Raw genomic sequence first — 23,011 nt, 5'->3', positions numbered from 1 at the left:
CCAACACCAGCAGAGAGAGACCTGGACAGACGCTCCACCTTGGAGGCAGTGGCATCACTAAAACCGGAAACCACAGCCGAAGAGGCTAGCGGAGGTTACTCAGACCAGAGAACTCACTCAACGGATTCAGATTCCCACCAGTCTGATGAGGCTCAAAGAGTGACTCCCCAAACAGCAGATGACTTGTAATAAGTTCTAGGGGAAGGGCACGGGACTCTCCTCTAGGGCTGCGGCTTGACTAGGGGCCCACGGTAATCATGGCTCCCCCTTCCTGGATTCTCGGCCAATTACCACCCAATGGCGAGAACTCTACATGACTTAACAATTCTGTTTTGTTTGTTGAGCACATGCTGGACAACCGCCTGTTGCGGTCTTGCCCTGGGAAGTGGGAGTTGGGGTTCGATGTTTTTGTTATAGCAAATGTGCAGGAGATCAGTTGCCTTGGAATTAGCACTAGTGGCACTTGCGGGATGTGGGATAGGGATGAGAAATTACTGTCACCGGGGGGGGGGGGGACTGATGCTCCTTCGTGGTTTAGCAACCATCCAGTGATGGATTACAAGCTGGTAACTTGGAATGTCGGGGGATGGGGTCCCCTGTTAAACGCCAAAAGATCTTATCTTACTTAAAGAGGAGGGGGGTACATATAGCACTGCTCCAGGAAAACACACCTTGCAGCAGGGGAGGTGGATAAACTGAGGCACAGATGGAGGGGGCAACTCTTTGCTGCTGCACATTTGGTGTTCGCAAGGGGTGCCCTGATCTGGGTTAGAGCTGGGGTCCCATTTGAGCCCCTCTCCATAGACTTGGACCAGGACGGCAGATACGTAATAGTGGAGGACAGGCTACAGGGCAGGCTTATAGTAGTGAGCTGTGTGTACACACCTAACCAGGGACAGACTCCCTTTTGGTGGCCACTCTCTGGGCAATTAGCACAGGGGGGCCGTTTCGTGATCAGGGGGACTTTAATTGCATTTTGGAAATCGGATTGGACAGCACACAAAATGGTGGAGAACCTCAAGGACTGGTCGAGGCACTGGGGATTGGAGGACGTGTGGTGAGTCCAACACTCCCAAACCAGAGATTATTCCTTTTATTTAGGGCTTCATCGCCTACATACAAGAATAGACAGTGTGATGTGTTCTTGCTCCATTACCCACGAGATAGCCCAATCCGAGTATTTGGGCCGTACTCTATCAGACCACAGCTCGTTACTTATCACATGGGGAGGGCAGGGGCAGAGGCACCTATTCCAACATGGAGGCTCCAACCAAGGGCCCTAGAGGACCCAGTGTACAGGGAGGAGCTCTGGGCTCACCTTCGGGAACATATCAGGATCAATAAGGGTTCCACGGGGTCACGCTGTACGGAATGGGAGACACCCAAGGTGGTGACAAGGGGTCATTGTATGGGACAATCAGTGGGGATTAGACGGACCCTGGTCCGTGAATTGAACCAGCTAGAAAAGGAACTCATGACAGGGAGGTTGAGCAGGGCAAGGACCCAATGGCACAGAACTGGCTCCTCAAAGCAAGGGCATCGTTCCACCAAACACTGGAAAGGTTACAGTGCCATGATTATCTGAGGCACATGGCATCTGTACAGGTGGAGGAGGGCAGATCGGGCAGGCTGCTGGCTTGGTTGGTGCGACCTGAGGGGGAGGACGCTCCGATCACAGGTGTGCAGGGGATGACCGGGGATCAAGTCCATGCTCCATCTGGGATAAGTGATGCTTTTAAATCCTATTATAAGTCCCTTTATAGGAACCTGAGGACAATCTACAGCAGTCGCTGGAGTGCCACCTGCGGTCACTTCCATTGGTCACCCTTAGGCCGGAGGACCGGAGTCCTCTGGGAGAGCCACTCACCCTGGATGAGGTGAAAACTGCTATTACACAATTAGCCGCGGGCAAAACATCGGGCACGGACGGACTCCCTATGGAGTTCTACTAGACATACGTGGACCTCTTGGCCCCGGTGCTGGTTGACCTCTATACTGAGGCATATGAGGCAGGCACCCTACCAGGTACTCTGCGTAAGGCGTTGGTGGTTCCTCTACCCAAGACCAAATCAGATGAGGCATTGGTGACAGATTTACGTCCTGTGTCCTTGCTGAATTGCAACTTTAAAATTCTTAGTAAAGCTCTGGCTAATAGGCTGTAACATCATATTCTCCAACTCATATCCGAGGACCAGAGCGGTTTTGTGCCCGATCAAAATACCTCGCAGGGAAACTAAGACGGCTGTTCATGCTTTTACACCTACCACATGAGGAACAGCACCCCGAAGCTGTGCTCCTATCAGTAGATCTTGAAAATGCATTTGACTCACTGAGGTGGGATTATCTCCATGAAGTGATGGCCAGAATGGGGCTGGAGAGCTGGATAAGATGGTGTTGGACTTTTTTACTTATGCAGGGTCATCCTCTATCTTTTTGCCTCCTGCCTCCTATTTTTTCTGACCTGTTGCTGTTGGCTTTTGAACTCTGAGCACTTTACCACTGCTAACCAGTGCTAAAGTGCATATGCTCTCTGTGTATATTGTATGTAATTGGTTTATCCATGATTGGCATATTTGTTTTACTGTTAAGTCCCTAGTAAAGTGCACTAGAGGTGCCTAGGGCCTGTAAATCAAATGTTACTAGTGGGCCTGCAGCACTGGTTGTGCCACCCACACAAGTTACACAAGTAACCCGGTAATCATGTCTCAGACCTGCCACTGCAGTGTCTCTGTGTGTATTTTTACACTGTAAATTCGACTTGGCAAGTGTACTCACTTGCCAGGCCTAAACCTTCCCTTTTCTCACATGTAAGGCACCCCTAAGGTAGGCCCTAGGTAGCCCCAAGGGCAGGGTGCAGTGTATGGATAAGGTAGGACATATAGTAATGTGGTTTATATGTCCTGACAGTGAAATACTGCCAACTTCGTTTTTCACTGTTGCAAGGCCTGTCTCTCTCATAGGATAACATGGGGGCTACCTTTAAATATGATTAAAGTGTAGATTCCCCTAGAGAGTAGATGGCCATGTGGAGTTTGGGGTCCCTGAACTCACAATTTAAAAATACATCTTTTAGTAAAGTTGATTTTAAGATTGTGCGTTTGAAAATGCCACTTTTAGAAAGTGAGCATTTTCTTGCTTAAACCATTCTGTGACTCTGCCTTGTTTGTGGATTCCCTGTCTGGGTCAGTTTGACAGTTGGGTTGTTTTTCACCTCGCACTAGACAGTGACACAAAGGGGGCTGGGGTGTAACCTGCATTTCCTGATTAGCCATCTCTGCTAGGAGGGAGGGGTGGAGTGGTCACTCTCATCTGAAAGGACTGTGCCTGCCTCTGACAATGCCGGTTCCAACCCCCTGGTGTGTGTCTGAGGCCTTGACTGGGCAAGGCAGGATTTCACAAGTAGGTGTGAGTCCCCCTTTGAAGAAAGGTGACTTCAAAGACTAAAATGGGTATAAGAAGGGCACCCAAATCTACAGACTTGAGAAACACTTCTGGAACCAAGAGGAACCTCTGCCTGGAGAAGAGCTGATAGCTGAGGAAGAAGTGCTGCCCTGCCTGTGACTGTGCTTTGTGGAGCTTTCCTGTAGTGCTGCTTCTGCCAGAGTAAGAGGACAAAGACTGGACTTTGTGTGCCTTCCATCTTGTGAAGAAATCTCTGAGGGCTTGAGTTAGAGCTTGTCTCCTGTTGTTTAAAGTCTCAGGGACAGCAAAGACTTCTCTCTGCCAGCACCTGGAGTCTCTGGAGAGACTCCTACCCCGACAAGTGGTGCCGTATCCAGTCCCTGGGCCCTTGAAAGGAAAGCTGGTGGAAATCCAAAGAAATCGACTTCGGACGACTCCGGACCGATGCCACTGCTGAATCTGGTAACGCCGCCTGCACCCAACGCCGTGACCTCCACTGGAACGCGACGCTCTCCACAGGCCAGATGCCGCTGCAGCCCCGCTGAAGTCCACGACTCCGTGGAAGTCGCTGCACCACGTCGTGACCGACACCGCTCGAAGAGCACAGATTCAACGTTTCGCACAGACGCCGCGATCCCCGACTTCGCGCATCGGCTTGTTTTCACTCTTCACCAAAGGTACTGTACTTGGGGGTCTACACAACTCCGTGTCCGGTGCCGCTGGTGGCGGCTTGTTGGGAACGACTCCGTCACGACGCCGTGTTAACAGCTCATCGAAGCATTTTTGTTTCTAAGCACTATTTTTGAGTTTAATCTCTAAAAATTCATAACTTGACTTGTGTATGTCGGATGTTTGTCGTTTTGGTCTTGTTTTGTTTAGATAAATATTTCCTATTTTTCTAAACTGGTGTTGTGTCATTTTGTAGTGTTTTCATTAAGTTACTGTGTGTGTTGGTACAAATACTTTACATCTAGCACTCTGAGGTTAAGCCTACTGCTCTGCCAAGCTACCAAGCTACCAAGGGGGTAAGCAGGGGTTAGCTGAGGGTGATTCTCTTTTACCCTGACTAGAGTGAGGGTCCTTGCTTGAACACGGGGTAACCTGACTGTCAACCAAAGACCCCATTTCTAACAGATGGGTTGAGCTTCTGTATCATCACCCGACGGCGAGAGTGCGGGTGGGGGGAGTAGTGTCGGAAACTTAGCCAATATGCCACGGCACCAGGCAGGGCTGCCCCCCTTCACCCTTTCTGTTTGCAATTGCTATTGACCCCCTGGCAGCGCATTTTCGAATGGAGGGGCGAGGTAGCGGAGTGGTGGGGGGACACGAGGAACACATCATCTCACTTTACGCAGATGATCTGTTGATTTATTTGCGGAATGGCACATCTGGGATCCTCTGGGCACTCGCACTGCTTGAGGAATTTGGAGTCCAGTCAGTTCTTAGGGTAAACAGGAGGAAGACATATGCTTTCCCACTGTCTGAGGGCGTTGGATGCATATGCATACAGATATTTGGGCATTCAGATCTTCCACGATCTGGGTGATCTACGTGAGGGAAACCTCAGTGCAGTCCTCCGATCTCTCCGATTCTCTGCGATGTTCTGGCGCTCCCTAAGACTCCCAATGATGGCCCGAGTGGCATTGTCTAAAATGGTCATGTTACCCCGCCTACTATACTACTTTACCAACTTACCAGTGACTATACCGAGGAGCTCCTGTGGGATGGGGGCCATCAGTGGATGCCGCTCTCTACTCTATGCCGACCCGCATTGGAGGGAGGGCTGGCGGTTCCAGACTTCGAACTATATTATCTGTCTTGCCAACTTCAGTGGGTGGCTAGATGGTTGTCAGGGATGCACCGGACGGGCTTGAATGCGGCTGGATGTGAAATAAAGCCTACAGGCGGGCTTGTTGGGCACCAGGAGCCTTCTTCCTGGGCGGAGTAGCCTGCTGACGGTGGCCCTGTCCTGTTGGAAGAGTTGCTTGAAGCACACTGGAGTGGCTGTGGCCTACCATTGACTAGCGTGCCGTTGGGAGTATCGGCCCGTACCTTTATGAAAAGCTGGGTTAGGGCTTGGACCCAGGCAGGAGTATCGACGTTAGGAGATCTTTTGTGTGAGGGGGCTCTGCGCCCCTTTACGGGATTAGTGGAGGAGGACCAGGGGGACAGTTCCTGATGTACCAGACAATGGTCCTAGCTGTGCAGAGATTATGGCCCATAGTTACACAGAGCCAGAGACACATGCTATATTACATCTACTATTGATGGTAGGGGAGGACAGCCACTTGGTCATCAAACTTTACAGGGCCCTAACCGATGCTACACTGACATCCTTACAGACACTCTGGACGAAATGGGAGGAGACAGGAGGCAGAGAATTGACGGATGAAGAATGGCAGAGAGTGCTAGCATACCCCCGGAAAGTCTCTAGGAACACGTGTTTCTGATATATCCAATACAACTATGTCCACAGAACGTACCTCACCCCGCATAGACTCAGAGTAATATATGGGGGCGGACCCAGGGGCTGCCCTCGGTGTAAAACAGTAAACCCGGAATTCCTTCATATGGTATGGGAATGCCCCAACATACAGAGAGGCTGGATGGGAGTGCTAGAAGACTCGGGAGGGACTCTGGGTGCACGGCTGGACCTGAATCCCTTCTTTTGTTTATTGGGATTACATACGAGGCCAGCCTCCAGGAGAGTGGGTAGTAGGTTTTTGGACCTTGCCCTGGTTTTGTTCAGGCGCCGAATAGCAATGGCCTGGAAGTCTCAGATGGGTCCACAATTGGAGGATTGGAGAAGGGACGTGTCGGTGTGGGCACAGGCCGAATTACAGGCGCTGCAAAGAGATGAAGCACGGGGTATTCAGATGCAACCTAGAGCTCTGCTGTGGACAGAAATATTGGAGGCCTGGGAGACCCGGCGACGAGAGGTGGGGGCGCGGAGCTCAGGGAAGACGTAGCACAATTGGAGGGGGTCTGGGGGGATGGTTGATGGGGCGGGTGGGAGTTCGCAGGCACGTGTTGAGTATACACTAGAGTGGCTTCATTATCCTCATGTACAGGGTGGATCCTGGAGGTGGCTGCCGGCCGCTAATAATCATGGATAGGATGTGTGCTTGCCCTTTGGGATGTAAGGGGACCCTGTCGGAACAGGATACACCATAAACCCCAATAGGGGATGGGAGGACACCTAGGAGGAACCTACCGGAAGAGTGAACTAGATATTCTGGTAAGGCCTGATCCTAATTTGCAACAGGTTATCCTCCCTGCGCATAGTTTGTTTAAGTAGTTTTGTTATTGTCACTTTGTAGCTAAATTAGTTTATAGTTTACATGGGAATATCCAATGCACTGATGGAAGCCGGAAACAAGATTAAGCAAGTTGTGTAATGACATGCACAAGTAGATGGACTGTATACAGACTGGCAGAGTATCACAATGACTAAGGTATTAAGTATGGTCTGATTGTATTAAACAGGATTGAAAATATGGCATGTAAAGGAGGGCTTACACATGTATCAAGGATTATTAAATCACTGAAAAAAAACATTAAACAAAGTTTTTAAAAAAAAAACATGGATCATACCCAATTGGATTATATAATTTACTTATAAATCCCTAGTATAGTGCACTATATGTGTCCATGGCCTGTAGATTAAATGCTACTAGTGGGCCTGCAGTACTGATTGTGCCACCCACGTATGTAGTCCCTTACCCTGGTCTCAGACCTGCCATTGCAAGGCCTGTGTGTGCAGTTTCACTGCCAATTCAACTTGGCCTTTAAAAGTACTTGCCAAGCTTAAAACTCCCCTTTTTCTACAGGTCACCCCTAAGGTATGCCCTAGGTAACCCATAGGGCAGGGTGCTGTGAAGGCAAAAGGCAGGACATGTACTTGTGTAGTTTACATGTCCTGGTGGTGTAAAACTCCTAAATTCGTTTTTACACTGCTTTGAGGCCTACTCCCTTCATAGGCTAACATTGGGGCTAACCCTCATATACAGTTTGGATCTGAAAGGAGTAGGAGGGTCATATTTATTATGGCCAGACTGGTGATACAAAATCCTGCTGACTGGTGGAGTTGGATTTAATATTACTATTTTAGAAATGCCACTTTTAGAAAGTGAGCATTTCTCTGCATTTAAATCCTTCTGTGCCTTACAATCCACGTCTGGCTGGGTTCAGTTGACAGCTACCTTGTGCATTCACTCAGACACACCCCAAACACAAGATACTCAGCCTCACTTGCATACATCTGCATTTTGAATGGGTCTGCCACTTGCATGTCAAAGGACAGTAGCCTGCCCTCACACAAAGGACTGCCACAACCCCCACTGGGACCCTAGCAGACAGGATTGAACTGAAAGGGATTGTTGTGCACTTCTAAGCCACTCTTTGAAGTCTCCCACTTCAAAGGCATATTTGGGTATTTAAACAGGGCCTCTGCCCCTACCAACTCAGGCACTTCTGAGGTAGACACTCTACTTCATCAAGACACTTCCTGGAGAAGAGAACCTGAACCAGAACCTGCAACCTGCCCAGAAGAACTGCCTGGCTGCCCAACTGCTTTCTGTGAAGGACTGCTGCCTTGCTGTTGCCATGCTGCCTTGCTGCTCTCTGGCTATGCTGAGAAGTTCTCTCCAAGGAAGCTTGGATAGAGCTTGCCACATGTTCCCTGAAGTCTCAAGACCAAAAAGACTTCATCTCTACAAGAAGGATTCCTTGTGCGGCGAAAGTCAACGCACAGCCTGCCAGAAACGACGCACAGCCTGTATCGCGGTGAAAAATTCACTGCACACCAAACCGGAACGATGCACCTGACTTCGCAACAAGAAGATCGACGCAACACCAGTGTAGCAACTGGAAATTCTACGCACAGCCCCCCTGATTGACACACAGCTGAGCTGGAACGACACAGCTGACTTCCAGAGAGGAATCGACACAGCGCCTGCCATGCGGTAGAAATTTCCACACAACACTCACCGTATCGACACAGCCCCTGTAACTTCGTTCTGTCAGCGAGGGAAATCCACGCATCATCCCCGGGTGTGGGAAAAACCTGCAACCCGAAGAGGATCCACGACCAAGTGCCAGAAATTGACGCAAAGCCTTTCCTGCTTGAAAACTAAATGACGCATCACCGGGTGTGGCCTGAGAAATCAACGCACACCTTCTTGTTTTCCATGCATCTCCTCCTCTGCGGTTCTCTGCGGAGATTTTGAACGCAGACCAGGTACTTTGTACCTGAAAGAGACATTTATTGCTTTTAAAAGACTAAAGACACTTTACATCACTTTTACAGTGACATCTCATCATATATTTATTGCATCTTAATTGTTTTGACCTGCATTTTACCAGATGAGTGAGTGTCGTTGCTTGGACAGGGGTAACCTGACTGCCAACCAAAGACCCCATTTCTGACATTGGTGATCAGCGGTGAGGCTAGAACTCATATTTGTGCAGTGACATACAATAGCTAAGTGTTTACTACCTACCCACAGTTGAAGGTCAACATGATTTTTTAATTTTTTTCTGCAATTTAGTTTTCCATCTGACGTTTTTTAACCAAAATCCTCATTCAGCATGTCTCTGGCTGGGCCACAAGCAGGAGATGAAGATTTTGATCTGGTCATGCTGGAGACCTACACTGTTAAACAGTTAAAGGGGTTCTGCAGGGATATGGGAGTACCCACCCAGAAGGCCTCCAGAAAGGAGGAATTCCAAATGGTGATGATGGCCTGGGCAGAACCCCATTCTGAGGAGAATGTTGAGGAGGATGGTCCAGAGGATGACCTCTCAGAGAATTTATTGACATTAGTGGAGGATGTTACCATTGTGATTGTGCCCCCTGCCAAACCAGGGAGCAGTGCCTCTGATCAGGGCCTGACAGCAGAGGAAAGGAGAGAGGAGAGAGAATTCCAATTGCAAATAGCAAGGTTAAAAATTGAAGCTCCACAGGAGGAGGGGAGTGCAGAAAGAGAAGCAAAAGCAGCTGAGAGAGCCTTGGCTGAAAATAAACTTTTATTGGCTCATGAACTGAGGCTCAAGGAGCTGGAGATCAAGGCAAGACAGCCTGAGTCCAGCAGTGATGATGGCAGCATCATTTATGACCTGTCGGGGGGAAAAAGGTTTGTATACCCAAGAATGTGGTGCCAAGTTATGTGGTGGGAGATGACATTGATAAGCGGTTGGCTGCCTATGAAGTTGCACTAAGGACTCATGGGATCCCTGAGTAGTTATGGGGGCGGCCTTGTGGTTTTATGTACCAGTAGTGGGGAGGGACACACTCCTTATACTAGATCCACATGATCAGAATGTGTATGCACCCATGAAAGCCACTTTACTGGCCAAGTTTGGGCTGATTCCTGAAAAATACCGTCAAAGATTTAGGGACAGCAGCAAGCTTTCCACACAGACTTGGGTAGACTGTTTTGATTTTCCCAACAAGGCACTAAATGGATGGGTGCAGGGCAGCAAAGTAAATGATTACAAAGGATTATATGATTTGATTCTGAGAGAGCATATGCTCAGTATTTGTTTTACAGAGTTGCGCCAGCACTTAGTAGACAGTAAGCTGACTGATCCTAGGAAGCTTGCTGAGGAGGCAGACCGCTGGGTTAGCACCAGAGTGTCCAAAAAGGTATCTGGGGGGTGGGACACCCACAAAGGTGGTCAGGGTTCCCAACAGAAGAAAGAGGGGGTAGAAAAACTTAAAGATAAGGAACTCTCAAAAGGCCCCCAAAATCATTCCCAACGGGGGGGGATGGTAACCATTCCTCATCTAAGTTTGGGAAGAAACCAGGGTACTTCGATAAAAAGATAGCAACCAGATAGAAGTGCTACCAGCATGGATACTCTAAGAGTGACTCTCAGTGTTCCAAGAGAGCTCAGCCTACCACTGGACACCTGGGTTGGCTAGTGTAGCGCTCGGGGAAGAGACAGTCCCAGTTAGCTTTGGGGGGGGGCAGATAGAAGTGTCCCTAGTATTCCTGGGAGATAAGGAGATGGTACCAAAGCACACATGCCTGCCAATACTTCCAAGTACAGGCAGTGGGTCACCATTGATGGGCAAAGGGTGGAGGCTCTGCGGGACACAGGAGCCAGTATAACTACTGTCAAGAGCCAGCCGGTGTCAGCAGAGCAGATAGTCCATAATACATTCCACCACGTCATAGTCCCTGACAATCGCGAGAGTCCCCTACCGGTGGCTCTGGTTCCCTTTGAGTGGGAGGGGTCTTTGTTTCTCTGAAAGTAGCAGTGAGTCCTGCCATGCCTGTAGATTGTCTGTTAGGCAATGATCTTGAGCATACTGCCTGGAAAGAGGTAGAGCTCAGATCCCACCTGGAGATGTTAGGTTTACCTGAGTGAGTCTGCATGACCACAAGGTTCATGGCTGCTAGGAAGGGAGTCAAGGGCGTCTGGAGCCTGGAACAATGGCCCAGACAGCTGCACAGAGGAAGGGCAAGAGGCACGGGAAACCCACCTCAGATATTCCCACGGTGGTGGAAGGGGTCCAGAGGAGGAAGCCCCTGAGCCAACCGGAGAGGATATTGCTGACCTGGGCAACCTGCCTGAACTTGCTGGCTGGCGAGTAGAGGGTGAGCCAACCAGAGCAGAATTCTGCAAGGCGCAGAAAGAATGCCCCACCCTTGAGGGTCTCAGGCAATAGGCTGCAGCCCAGGTAGCTGGTGAAGCCTCTGGTGATCACCATATCTACTGGGAGAATGATCTCCTTTAGAGTGAGCCTAAGGCTCCAGCCATTGGGGCAGCATGTGTGTTGGTGGTACCCCAGTGTTACCAGGCCTTCCTACTGGGTCTGACTCACGACATCCCCCTGGCAGGACATTTGGGCCAAGACAGGACCTTTGCCAGGCTTGCCACCCACTTTCATTGGCCTAGAATGGGAGTAGCCTCAGATCATTTCTTCAGGGTCTGCCCTACCTGCCAGGATGGTGGGAGAATGGGAAAAAGGCATAAGGCCACCCTGATCCCACACCCCGTCGTTGTCACTCCCTTTGAAAGGGTGGGCATCAACGTCATTGGTCCCTTGTGTAGGAAGGTAGCCTCTTTCTAGCCTTGTTACCCCCACTTTTGGCCTGTTTGTGAGTATATGTCAGAGTGTTTTTACAGTCTCACTGGGATCTTGCTAGCCAGGACCCCAGTGCTCATAGTGGAAACCCTAATTGTCAGTGTATTTGATATGTGTCACTGGGACCCTGCTAGCCAGAACCCCAGTGCTCATAGTTTTAGCCTATATGTGTTCCCTGTGTGGTGCCTAACTGTATCACGAGGCTCTGCTAACCAGAACCTCAGTGTTTATACTCTGTCTGCTTTTAAAATTGTCACTGCAGGCTAGTGACTAATTTTAGCAAATCTCATTGGCATACTGGAACACCCTTATAATTCCCTTGTATATGGTACCTAGGTACCCAGGGTATTGGGGTTCAGGAGATCCCTATGGGCTGCAGCATTTCTTTTGCCACCTATAGGGAGCCCAGACAATTCTTACACAGGACTGCCACTGCTGCCTGAGTGAAATAACATCCACGTTATTTCACCGCCATTTTACACTGCACTTAAGTAACTTATAAGTCACCTATATGTCTAACCCTCACTTGGTGAAGGTTAGGTGCAAAGTTACTTAGTGTGTGGGCACCCTGGCACTAGCCAAGGTGCGCCCACATTGTTCAGGGCAAATTCCACAGACTTTGTGAGTGCGGGACACCATTACACACGTGCACTACATATAGGTCAATACCTATATGTAGCATCACAATGGTAACTCCGAACATGGCGATGTAACATGTCTAGGATGACGGAATTGTCAACCCAATACCATTCTGGTATTGGGGGGACAATTCCATGCATCCCCGGGTCTCCAGCATAGAGCCCGGGTACTGCCAAACTAACTTTCCAGGGTCTCCACTGCAGCTACTGCTGCTGCCAACCCCTCAGACAGGTTTCTGCCCTCCTGGGGCCTGGGCAGCCTGGTCCCAGGAAGGCAGAACAAAGGATTTCCTCTGACAGAGGGTATTACACCCTCTCCCTTTGGAAATAGGTGTGAAGGGCCTGGGAGGAGTGGCCTCTCCTGGTCTCTGGAAATGCTTTGAAGGGCACAGATGGTGCCCTCTCTGCATAAGCCAGCCTACACCAGTTCAGGGATCCCCCAGCCCTGCTCTGGTGTGAAACTGGACAAAGGAAAGGAGAGTGACCACTCCCCTGGCCAGCACCTCCCAGGGGAGGGGCCCAGAGCTCCTCCACTGTGTCCCAGACCTCTGCCATCTTGGATGCAGAGGTGTGAGGGCACAATGGACAGCTCTGAGTGGCCAGTGCCAGCAGGTGACATCAGAGATCCCTCCTGATAGGTGCTTACCTTTCTCAGTAGCCAATCCTCCTCTGTGGGCTATTTAGGGTCTCTCCTGGGGGTATCTCACCAGATAACAAATGCAAGAGCTCACCAGAGTTCCTCTGCACTTCCGTCTTCAACTTCTGCCAAGGATCCACCGCTGACTGCTCTAGGATGCCTGCATAACCGCAACAAAGTAGCAAGAAGACTACGAGCAACATTGTAGCGCCTCATCCTGACGTCTTTCTCGACTGTTTCCTGATGGTGCTTGCTCTGAGGGCTTTCTGCCTTCACTCTGCACTGGAAGCCAAGAAGAAATCTCCAGTGGGTCGACGGAATCTTCCCCCTGCCAACGCAGGCACCAAACCTCTGCATCATCGGTCCTCTGGGTCCCCTCTCATCCTGATGACCATGGTCCCTGGAACACAGGAGCTGGGTCCAAGTGTCTTCGACAGTCCAGTGGCCCTTCTGTCCAAATTTGGTGGAGGTAAGTCCTTGCCTCCTGACGCCAAACAGTAATCCTGTGTACTGCGTGAACTGCAGCAGCTCGGGCTTCTTTGCACTGCTGACAGACTTCCTTTGTGCACAGCCTAGCCCAGGTCCCCAGCACTCCGTCCTGCATTGCCCAACTCACTGAGTTGGACTCGGACGTCTTGGAACCCTCCTTTGTCCTCAGATCTTCTAAGTGTCTGCTCAGGTGCTTCTGCGGGTGCTGCCTGCTTCTGCGTGGGCTCGCCTTATTGCTGAGTGCCCCCTCTGTCTCCTCCTTCAAGGGGCGACCTCCTGGTCCTTCCTGGGCTCTAGCAGCACCCAAAATCCTCAACCGCGACTCTTGCAGCTAGCAAGGCTTCTTTTGCAGTCTTTCTGCATGGAAACAACTCTGCATCCTCCAGCACGCCGTGGGACATCTTCTGACCAAAGGAGAAGTTCCTGGCACCTTCCGTTGTTGCAGAATCTTCGGCTTCTTCCACCCAGAGGCAGCCCTTTTGCACCTTCATCCGGGGTTTCGTGGGCTCCTGCCCCCCCCTGGACACTTGCGTGACCCTTGGACTTGGTCCCTTCCTTTACAGGTCCTCAGGGCCAGGAATCCGTCTTCAGTGTTTTGCAGTCAGTTGTTGTCCTTGCAGAATCCCCTATCTCAACTTTACTGTCTTTCTGGAGTAGAAGGGTGACTTTACTCCTACTTTTCAGGGTCTTGGGGTTGGGTATCTTGGAAACCCTTAGTGTTTTCTTACACTCCCAGCGACCCTCTACACACTACACCAGGCCTGGGGTCCATTTGTGGTTCGCATTCCACTTTTGGAGAATATGGTTTGTGTTGCCCCTAGGCCTATTCCTTCCTATTGCATTCTATTGTGATTCTACATTGTTTGCACTACTTTTCTAACTGTTACTTACCTGATTTTAGTTTGTGTGTATACATTTGGTGTATATTACTTACCTCCTAAGGGAGTATATCCTCTGGGATACTTTTGGCATATTGTCACTAAAATAAAGTACCTTTATTTTTAGTAACTCTTAGTATTGTGTTTTCTTGTGATATAGTGCTATATGATATAAGTGGTATAGTAGGAGCTTTGCATGTCTTCTAGTTCAGCCTAAGCTGCTCTGCTATAGCTACCTCTATCAGCCTAAGCTGCTAGAACAGCTCTATCCTACTAATAAGGGATAACTGGACCTGGCACAAGCTGTAAGTACCACAAGGTACCCACTATAAGCCAGGCCAGCCTCCTACACCTTGGACCCCAAAACTGTTTTGGGAAAATGGTTTATCCTGGTTTTGGTGGACCATGCCACTCACTATCCAGAGGCAGTCCCTCTGAGAACAGTGACTGCACCGGTGGTGACCAGAGCCCTGATAAGAATATTTACCTGTGTAGGGTTCCCAAAGGAGGTTGTGTCTGACAGAGGCACAAACTTCATGTCAGCGTAGATGAAGTCCATGTGGGATGAGTGTGGGGTGACCTACCGGTTTACCACCCCTTATCATCCTCAATCCAATGGGCTTGTTGAGAGATGCAACAAGGCCCTCAAAGGCATGACCACTGGCTTACCTGAGGCCATGAGGTGTAAGTGGGACGTCCTCTTGCCATGCCTTCTCTTTGCTTATAGGGAGGTGCCCCAGAAAGGGGTGGGGTTCAGCCCCCTTGAGCTTCTCTATGGTCACCCTGTCAGGGGACCACTAAGCATAGTAAAAGAGGGCTGGGAGAAAGCTCCCAAGACACCTCCCCAGGATGTGATCAGCTACATGCTGGCCCTCTGCAACCAAACCCAACGCTTCTGGAAGCAGGTCAAAAGTAACCTTGAGGCCAGTCAAGAGGTGATGAAGGAGTGGTATGACCGGAAGGCCCCTCTGGTCGAATTCTCACCTGGAAAAAAGGTTTGGGTAATGGAGCCAGTAGAGCCCAGAGCTCTCCATGACCGCTGGACTGGCCCATTTGAGATCAAGGAGCGGAAGGGGGAGGCCACTTGCCTAGTGGACGTCAAGACCCCTAGACATCCCTAAGGGTTCTCCACCACAACCGACTAAAGCCTCATTTTGAGAGGTCTGAGGTCAGTATGCTCCTTGTGACAGATGAGGGCATGGAAGAGGAGAGTGAACCTCTCCCCAACCTCCTCTCTGCCAAAGAAGGTGATGAGTCAGTGGAGGGTGTTAATCTCTCTGACTCCCTGACTCTAGATCAGAGAGGAGACTGCTATAAGTTATTGGAGCAGTTCTCTTTCCTATTTTCCCTTACTCCTGGACTCACCAAACTGTGGGTCCACGATATTGACCCGGGAGACAGTCCCCCTGTAATGAACAAAATTTACAGGTTGTCAGATAAGATGAAGGCCAGCATCAAGGAGGAAGTTGCCAAGATGCTGGCCTAGGGGCTATTGAGAAGTGCAGCAGTCCCTGTGCCAGCCCTGTGGTGCTGGTACCCAGGGCTGCTGCACCCGGTGCCAAGCCAGAACTCCGGTTCTGTGTGGACTACCGGGATCTCAGCTCAGTCACACAGACTGATGCTCACCCCATCCGCCGAGCTGATGAGCTCGTAGACAGACTAGGCGCTGCCAAATTCCTCAAAATACTTTTGATCTCACATCAGGGTACTGGCGGATCACCTTGACTGGGGGGGCTAAAGAGAGATCTGCATTTTCCACACCTGAGGGCCATTACCAATTCCGGGTGATGCCCTTTGGGTTGAATAATGCCCCCGCTACCTTCCAACGGTTGGTTAATGAGGTCCTAGCTGTCAAGGAAGCCTTCTGCGCAGCCTACCTAGATGACATAGCCGTCTATAGTTCCAGCTGCTCCACCTCAACGAGGTGCTTCAGGCTCTGCAACAGGCAGGCCTGACCATCAAGGCTAGTATGTGCCAGATTGGGTATGGTTCCGTAGTGTACTTGGGACACCTAGTAGGTGGTGGCAAGGTGCAGCCACTCCAGGCCAAGATTGAGACTACCAAGGCCTGGCAACCACCTAGAACACAGATAAAGTGAGAGCTTTTTAGGTCTCACTGGATACTACCGTAGGTTTGTCAAGTGCTATGGATCCATTGTGACACCTTTGACAGAACTTACTTCCAAAAAGCAACCTAGGTTGGTTAATTGGACAGAGGCTTGTCTGAAAGCCTTTGATTCCCTGAAGGAAACCATGTCCACGGCCCCGTGCTCAAGGTCCCTGACTACTCCTAGGAATTTATTGTGCAGACAGGCGCTTCAGAGCATGGCACAGGGGCTGTTCTAGCACAGCTAAATGAGGAGGGCCTAGACCAACCAGTAGTCTTTATTAGCAGAAGACTATTACCACGGGAACAGAGGTGGAGTGCTATTGAGAGAGAACCATTTGCTGTGGTCTGGGCACTGAAGAAGCTGAGACCATACCTGTTTGGTACTCACTTCCGGGTTCAGACAGACCCCAGGCCCTTCAGATGGCTCATGCAAATGAGGGGCGAGAATCCTAAACTCTTGAGGTGGTCCATTTCCCTACAGGGATGGACTTTGCGGTGGAGCATCACCCGGGGATGTCCACGCCAAAGCTGATGGTCTCTCCAGATACTTCCACCTTAGCAATGGGAGCTCCCAGGAGGTTGGGTAGCTCTCCCCACTTTCAGCTGGGGGGGACACATGTTATACCTGACAGCCTTAGGGTGGTCACCCCTAACTGTATGCCTGCCTCCCTCCACTTTCTGGATACTGTTTTTGCTGGTTTTTAGACTCTGCGCACTTTACCACTGAAGTGCACTTGCTCGCTCCTTTTAAACATGATGAAATTGGATCATACCCAATGGATTATTTAATTTACTTATAAGTCCCTAGTAAGGTACACTACATGTGCCCAGGGCCCGTAGATTAAATGCTACTAGTGGGCCTGCAGCACTGATTGTGCCACCCACTTAAGTAGTCCCCTACCCTGGTCTCAGGCCTGCCATTGCAAGGCCTGTGTGTGCAGTTTCACTGCCAATTCGACTTGGCTTTTAAAAGTACTTGCCAAGCCTAAAACTCCCCTTTTTCTACATATAGATCACCCCTTAGGTATGCCCTAAGTAACCCATAGTGCAGGGTGCTGTGTAGGCAAAAGGCAGGAAATGTCCTGGTAGTGTAAAACTCCTAAATTCATTTTTACACTGCTGTGAGGCCTGCTCCCTTCATAGGCTAAAATTGGGGCTACCCTCATATACCGTTTGAGTGGTAGCTGCTGATCTGAAAGAAGTAGGTAGGTCATATTTAGTATAACCAGAATGGTGATACACAATCCTGCTGACTGGTGAAGTTGGATGTAATATTACTATTTTAGAAAGTGAGCATTTCTCTGCACTTAAATCCTTCTGTGCCTTACAATCCACGTCTGACTGGGTTCAGTTGACAGCTCCATTGTGCATTCACTCAGACACACCCCAAACATAGGATACTCAGCCTCACTTGCATACATCTACATCTTGAATGAGTCTTCCTGGTCTGGGAGGGTGGAGGGCCTGACACTTACATGTCAAAGGACAGTAGCCTGCCCTCACACAAAGGACTGCCACACCCCCTACTGGGACCCTGGCAGACAGGATTGAACTGAAAGGGGATCTTGTGCACTTCTAAGCCACTCATTGAAGTCTCCCCCACTTCAAATGCACATTTGGGTATTTAAAAAGGGCCTCTGCCACTACCAACTCAGACACTTCTGAGGTAGACACTCTACTTCATCAAAACACTTCCTGGAGAAGTGAACCTGAACCAGAATCTGCAACCTGACCAGAAGAACTGCCTGGCTGCCCAAAGGACTCATCTAACTGCTTTCTGTGAAGGACTATTGCCTTGCTGTTGCCCTGCCGCCTTGCTGCTCTCTGGCTGTGCTTAGAAGTGCTCTGCAAGGGCCTGGATAGAGATTGCCTACTGTTCCCTGAAGTCTCAGGACCAAAAAGACTTCATCTCTACAAGAAGGACTCCTTGTCTGGCGTAAATCAACGCACAGCCTGCCAGAAACGACGCACAGCCTGCATCGCAGTGAAAAATTCATTGTACTCCGAACCGGAACGACGCAGCATGACTTAGCAACGAGAAGATCGACGCAGCACCAACAGACCGGAAATTCAACGCACGGCCCACTGGATCGACACACAGCTGAGCCGGAACGATGTAGCCCAACTTCCAGAGAGGAATTGACGCAGTGCCTGCCTCGCGGTAGAAATTTCCACTCAACGCCCACCGGATCGACGCAGCCCCTGTGACTTCATCCTGTCAGCACTGAAAGTCCATGCATCGTCCCCAGGGTGTCCGAAAACCCTGCAACACGAAGAGGATCCACGACCGAGTACCGGAAATTGCCGCAAAGCCATTCTTGCGTGAAAATGAAAAGACGCATCGCTGTATGCAGCACGAGAAATCGACGCACACCTTCCTGTTTTCCACACATCTCCTCCTCTGCGGTTCTTTGTGGAGATTTTCAACGCGAACCAGGTACTTTGTGCTTGAAAGAGACATTTATTGCTTTTAAAAGACTAAATACACTTTATATCACTTTTACAGTGATATCTTAACATATATTTATTGCATCTTAATCGTTTTGACCTGCATTTTACCAGGAAAATGTTATATATTTTTCTAAACACTTTGTGGTGTATTTTTGTTGTGCTGTACTGTGTTATTGCATGATTTATTGCACAAATACTTTACACATTGCCTTCTAAGTTAAGCCTGACTGCTTAGTGCAAGTTGCCAGAGGGTGGGAACAGGATATTTTGGATTGTGTGTGACCTGACTAGAGTGAGGGTCCTTGCTTGGACAGGGGGTAACCTGACTGCCAAACAAAGATCCAGTTTCTAACACTTCTCAACATGCTTCTCAACACACACTACATGCACACCTATTCAATTAGTCTTCTTGCGGGACCATCAAGATTCCCCGTATTCAGGCCCAGACTCACCACACATCTACACTCTTCTACTCAGCACCTGGCTACCCACACGAGTGACTAGCAGCACTCTACAAATCTACCTTACATTACACACATCACAAAAAAATGATAATGCCATTCACTGAGACCTATGGATTTCAGAAGTAGTTTAGGCACACAAGTAGGATCAATCAATCAAACAATACTTGTATAGCACTGCTAATCACCACTGAGGGCATCCTGGTGCTGAGGATCTTGCTGCGGGGATTCAGTTAATCAGCCAGGTCTTGAGTACTTTCCCGAATCCCAGCAGAGAGGGTGAGGTCCAGAGATGAAGAGGGAGGTTCCAGTACCTGGCTGCAGGGTAGGAGAAGGAACAACCTCCACTGTAGCTTCAATGAGGTGCAGCCTGTCACTGGACATATGACTGGGTGTAATTGGAAGTTGGACTTTGTGCATTCCTGCTAGACAGCCACAGAAAATAGAGCTTAAGTGTGACTGGATAGACCATCACTGGCAGGATGGGAGGGAGGAACTGGGCCCCACCTTACTCACAACTAAATAGGGTGTGTCCTGTCTCCACACAGAGGTCTGCATACCCATGTAGTTAGGCCAGGAAGGCAGGGCATCTGTGTACTTCAAAGTCATGCCTCGAGAAGTTTCTCCCCTCTTCAAAGGCACAACGGAGTATAAAAGAATAATCAGATGCTACAACCTCAGTACACTTCGGGTCCTGTAGATACTCTGCCAGGCAGAATGAATGCTAGTCTGCTACAAGGGCTGATACTCTGCTGGACTTTATCTGAAGGATCTGGTGACTTGCTGTGCTGAAATGGTGCCTGCTGCGCTCATGCCTGGGTGAGAATGACAGGACCTGCATGTCTTAAACCCAGAACCCAGAGTGACTCCAAAGCCTAGTTGGCTGGCCTCCTAATCTGAAGCTTCAGGAACTTAACAGGTTTCCAACCTCCTTGCATCTGTACCTTGACTCTGCAACACACAAGTCTTCCATGCCAAGTGGTGCCACCCCAGTCCTGGACCCTTGGAAGTGAGTCTAAGGTGCTATTCCAAATTCAGTGGATCAAGAGGAACCAACATCTCCTTTGCTATGTGGCACAACCCTGAGCATCGTAGCTAGGACCCGTCACAAACGCTTCCATCTATTTGATTTGTTCCCTGTAGCTTGCCTCTCATAGGGGACCCACAGGCCCTGCAGAAACAAAAACTATTTATTAATTAATTAATTAGATTTTTCCATGCCTCCTGCAGGGCCCTGGAGTGATACCATTGATGTTTATATTAATTTATTTATTTGTTTGCCTGAACCCTCACTTCCCCAGGGGCCCCAGGGTCCACAAGAGACATCAACTATTTATTAATTAATTTAAATGTTTTTTGCCTGCCTCCCATACTGGTCCCATTGGACCCTGGAATTACACCACATATGTTTACGTTATTTGTTCCATTTTTTACCCTGCCCACTGACTCACACAGAAGCCCCATTTTTTTCAGGAGAGACAGCAACTATGTATTAATTTATCTGTTAGATTTATACCTCTCTCCCCTAGAGGCCTATGGGCCTGAGAGGATAACAAATACTCTTATATTCATTTATTCAAACTTTGGCCTTCCTCCACATGCATCCCGTAGGTAATCCTTAGGTTCTGGAGGGACACCAGGTATTTTTATAATAATGTATTCAATTTTGTGCCTGCCCCCAACTTCCATATAGGCTCCAGCAGACCACAAGTATTTTTCATATTAACTTAATTGATTTTATAATATTCTAATAATAATAATAATGATGATGATTACATTTAAAGTGCTGACAAGAATTACCAAGTCTAACTTTCGTAGTTTGACTCTTGCTCTAGGCAAGACTGCTGGTTCAAGGATGACAGTACTTATGTTTGTAGGCGACTATGCCAATCCTACATCAAATCGCAACTGTCATCCCAACCCTCCCAGCTCACAAGCAGCACCTCACCAAAAACCCAAATAGTAATAGGTGATTTGTGGCAGCCTTCATGCATGGACTCAAGAGTGTGACATCTCAGGGAGTGCTGTGGTTAAATGGGGATTACCCCTTTCTCACCTAAAAGATCATGTCTCAATCAAACACAGGCAATGAAGAAGATGTAGTAAGGTTTCAATAGGTTTTATTTAACAAAACTGCAATCTATGATAAGTTGCATGGGCTGAAATGATTAGGATAATGAATAATGCAAGAACCAGAATAGTAAAGACAAGAGTCATTAATACAAAGACCCCCACCATCTTGCAGTAGCATAAAATAACATGAGATGTGAAATATGTCCTAATAACCTAATAATGTAAACCTAATCTCTAACCTAGAAGAGAGTTAGGTGTGTTAAACCTAATCTGCCAATGCCATGTCCATGAGAAGAACCCCCAACCATGTTACTAGGTCTTTAGCTCAGAATCCGTAGGGACACGAAGACTGGGTCAACATCAAGGCGACGTGCAGCATCATTAGCAGCGATGGCATCTGGTCGGAATCCCTCTGTCTAAGTGAGGTGCATTTATACAGATGACGTAGGTCTGTTCCCAAACAATAGATAACAAGACATGCTTGGGATAGTAATTTATGTAAATAATTACCTCGAAGGCGTGAAGAGGGAAAGTACCTAATGTGAACACTTACAGATTGTTTATCTTTGTCGCTTGATATTGACGCCCTAGCACAGTGGCATTGATAACATGAAACTAAACCACTGGCCTAACTAGAAATAAACCAGCCATCTTAAAAGCTATAATTTAAAAAATGAACTAAAACAGAGCAAGCTAAGTAGGGTAAAAGTCACCAGGTGACAGGGGCACAAGTCTGTAAGCCAAACGCTAAGATAACTACTATTTCCCATTCAAACAAACTGGGATTCACTACACCAGTGGGGAGAAGAGGTCTGTTGCCAGAGCAACCACTGGCATCTAAACCGTATCCTTTTTCCAGAAGCATGTCCTAGCAGCTGCACACTCCACTGGAAGAAACATGGGACTAGACTTACCACTGGACCAACAATGGTACCGCCACCACCAAAACCAAACCAGATGTCTCTTTGCACTGTAGTGGCAGGAGAAAAGTGAATCAGAAATCAAATTGTCTCAGGAGAAAATGGAATCTTCACAGGAAACTCAACAGTTACTACAATCTATTACTTGAGGTAGAAGCAGAGCAAGCAGTAGAGCTTGCTACAGAGCAAGATATTGTTTTGACTGCTGTTCCATTGACACTTTGGCTCCAGCATCTCCTGCATGGAAAATCAAGAGCATTCCCCCATCCTCCACAAGCTCCCTTTCTGCTGATCTTCATATGGATTGGACTCTGATTGAGGCCCACAACAAGAGATATGGGAAAAGAAAGGTTCCCAAATGTCTTGGAAGTGAGGAAGATGAACAAGTGATTGTACATGTGCATAGAGGCACAGGAAAATGTGGATCATCTTTAATTAACTGTTCTGAATCATGCAATACTAGCAACACCACCTGCTTCTATCATTTAACAAAAACCTGCAGCAACCACCACGCTTTGTGCACTCACAAACCACCCTACAGAAAGAAAGTCAAAAACGACCACAAAGCAAACCATAGTGGGTGGGAAAGAAAAGGTGCAGGAAATCACCTACCTCAGTGTAGGAAAGTACCATATTGCCTGGCATGTTACCCCCATTTTTACTTGTGTGTATGTTTGTTTTTGCCTGTGTCATTGGGATCCTGCTAGCCAGGACCCCAGTGCTCATAACATATGCCGTGTATGTGTTCCCTGTGTGGTGCCTAACTGTATCACTGGGGCTCTGCTAACCAGAACCTCAGGTTTATTCTCTCTCTGCTTTTAAAATTGTCACTGCAGGCTAGTGACTAGATTTACCAAT

General features: G+C 48.8%; 1 protein-coding gene across 7 annotated transcripts in view; it reads right to left on the bottom strand.

The window, feature by feature from the left end:
- The window catches only part of LOC138293127 (putative ferric-chelate reductase 1), a 264,364-nt gene that overhangs the window by 227,870 nt on the left and 13,483 nt on the right, over positions 1-23,011 (bottom strand). Inside the window, exon 2 of one of the 7 annotated variants that reach the window (XM_069232155.1) lies at positions 22,148-22,203. The exons of 5 other annotated variants lie outside the window; for them this stretch is intronic. The gene's annotated coding sequence lies outside the window, so the exon portion shown is untranslated. Of the gene's footprint in view, positions 1-8,391; positions 8,558-22,147; positions 22,204-23,011 lie in introns of those variants that run through there. One more of the 7 variants, XM_069232156.1, reaches the window with a different exon arrangement.

This window comes from Pleurodeles waltl, chromosome 4_2 (genome assembly GCF_031143425.1).
Source record: "Pleurodeles waltl isolate 20211129_DDA chromosome 4_2, aPleWal1.hap1.20221129, whole genome shotgun sequence".
In the NCBI taxonomy this organism is placed as follows: domain Eukaryota; kingdom Metazoa; phylum Chordata; class Amphibia; order Caudata; family Salamandridae; genus Pleurodeles; species Pleurodeles waltl.
The sequence above is the reverse complement of the archived record's forward strand: the minus strand, read 5'-3'. Positions and strand labels throughout refer to the sequence as shown.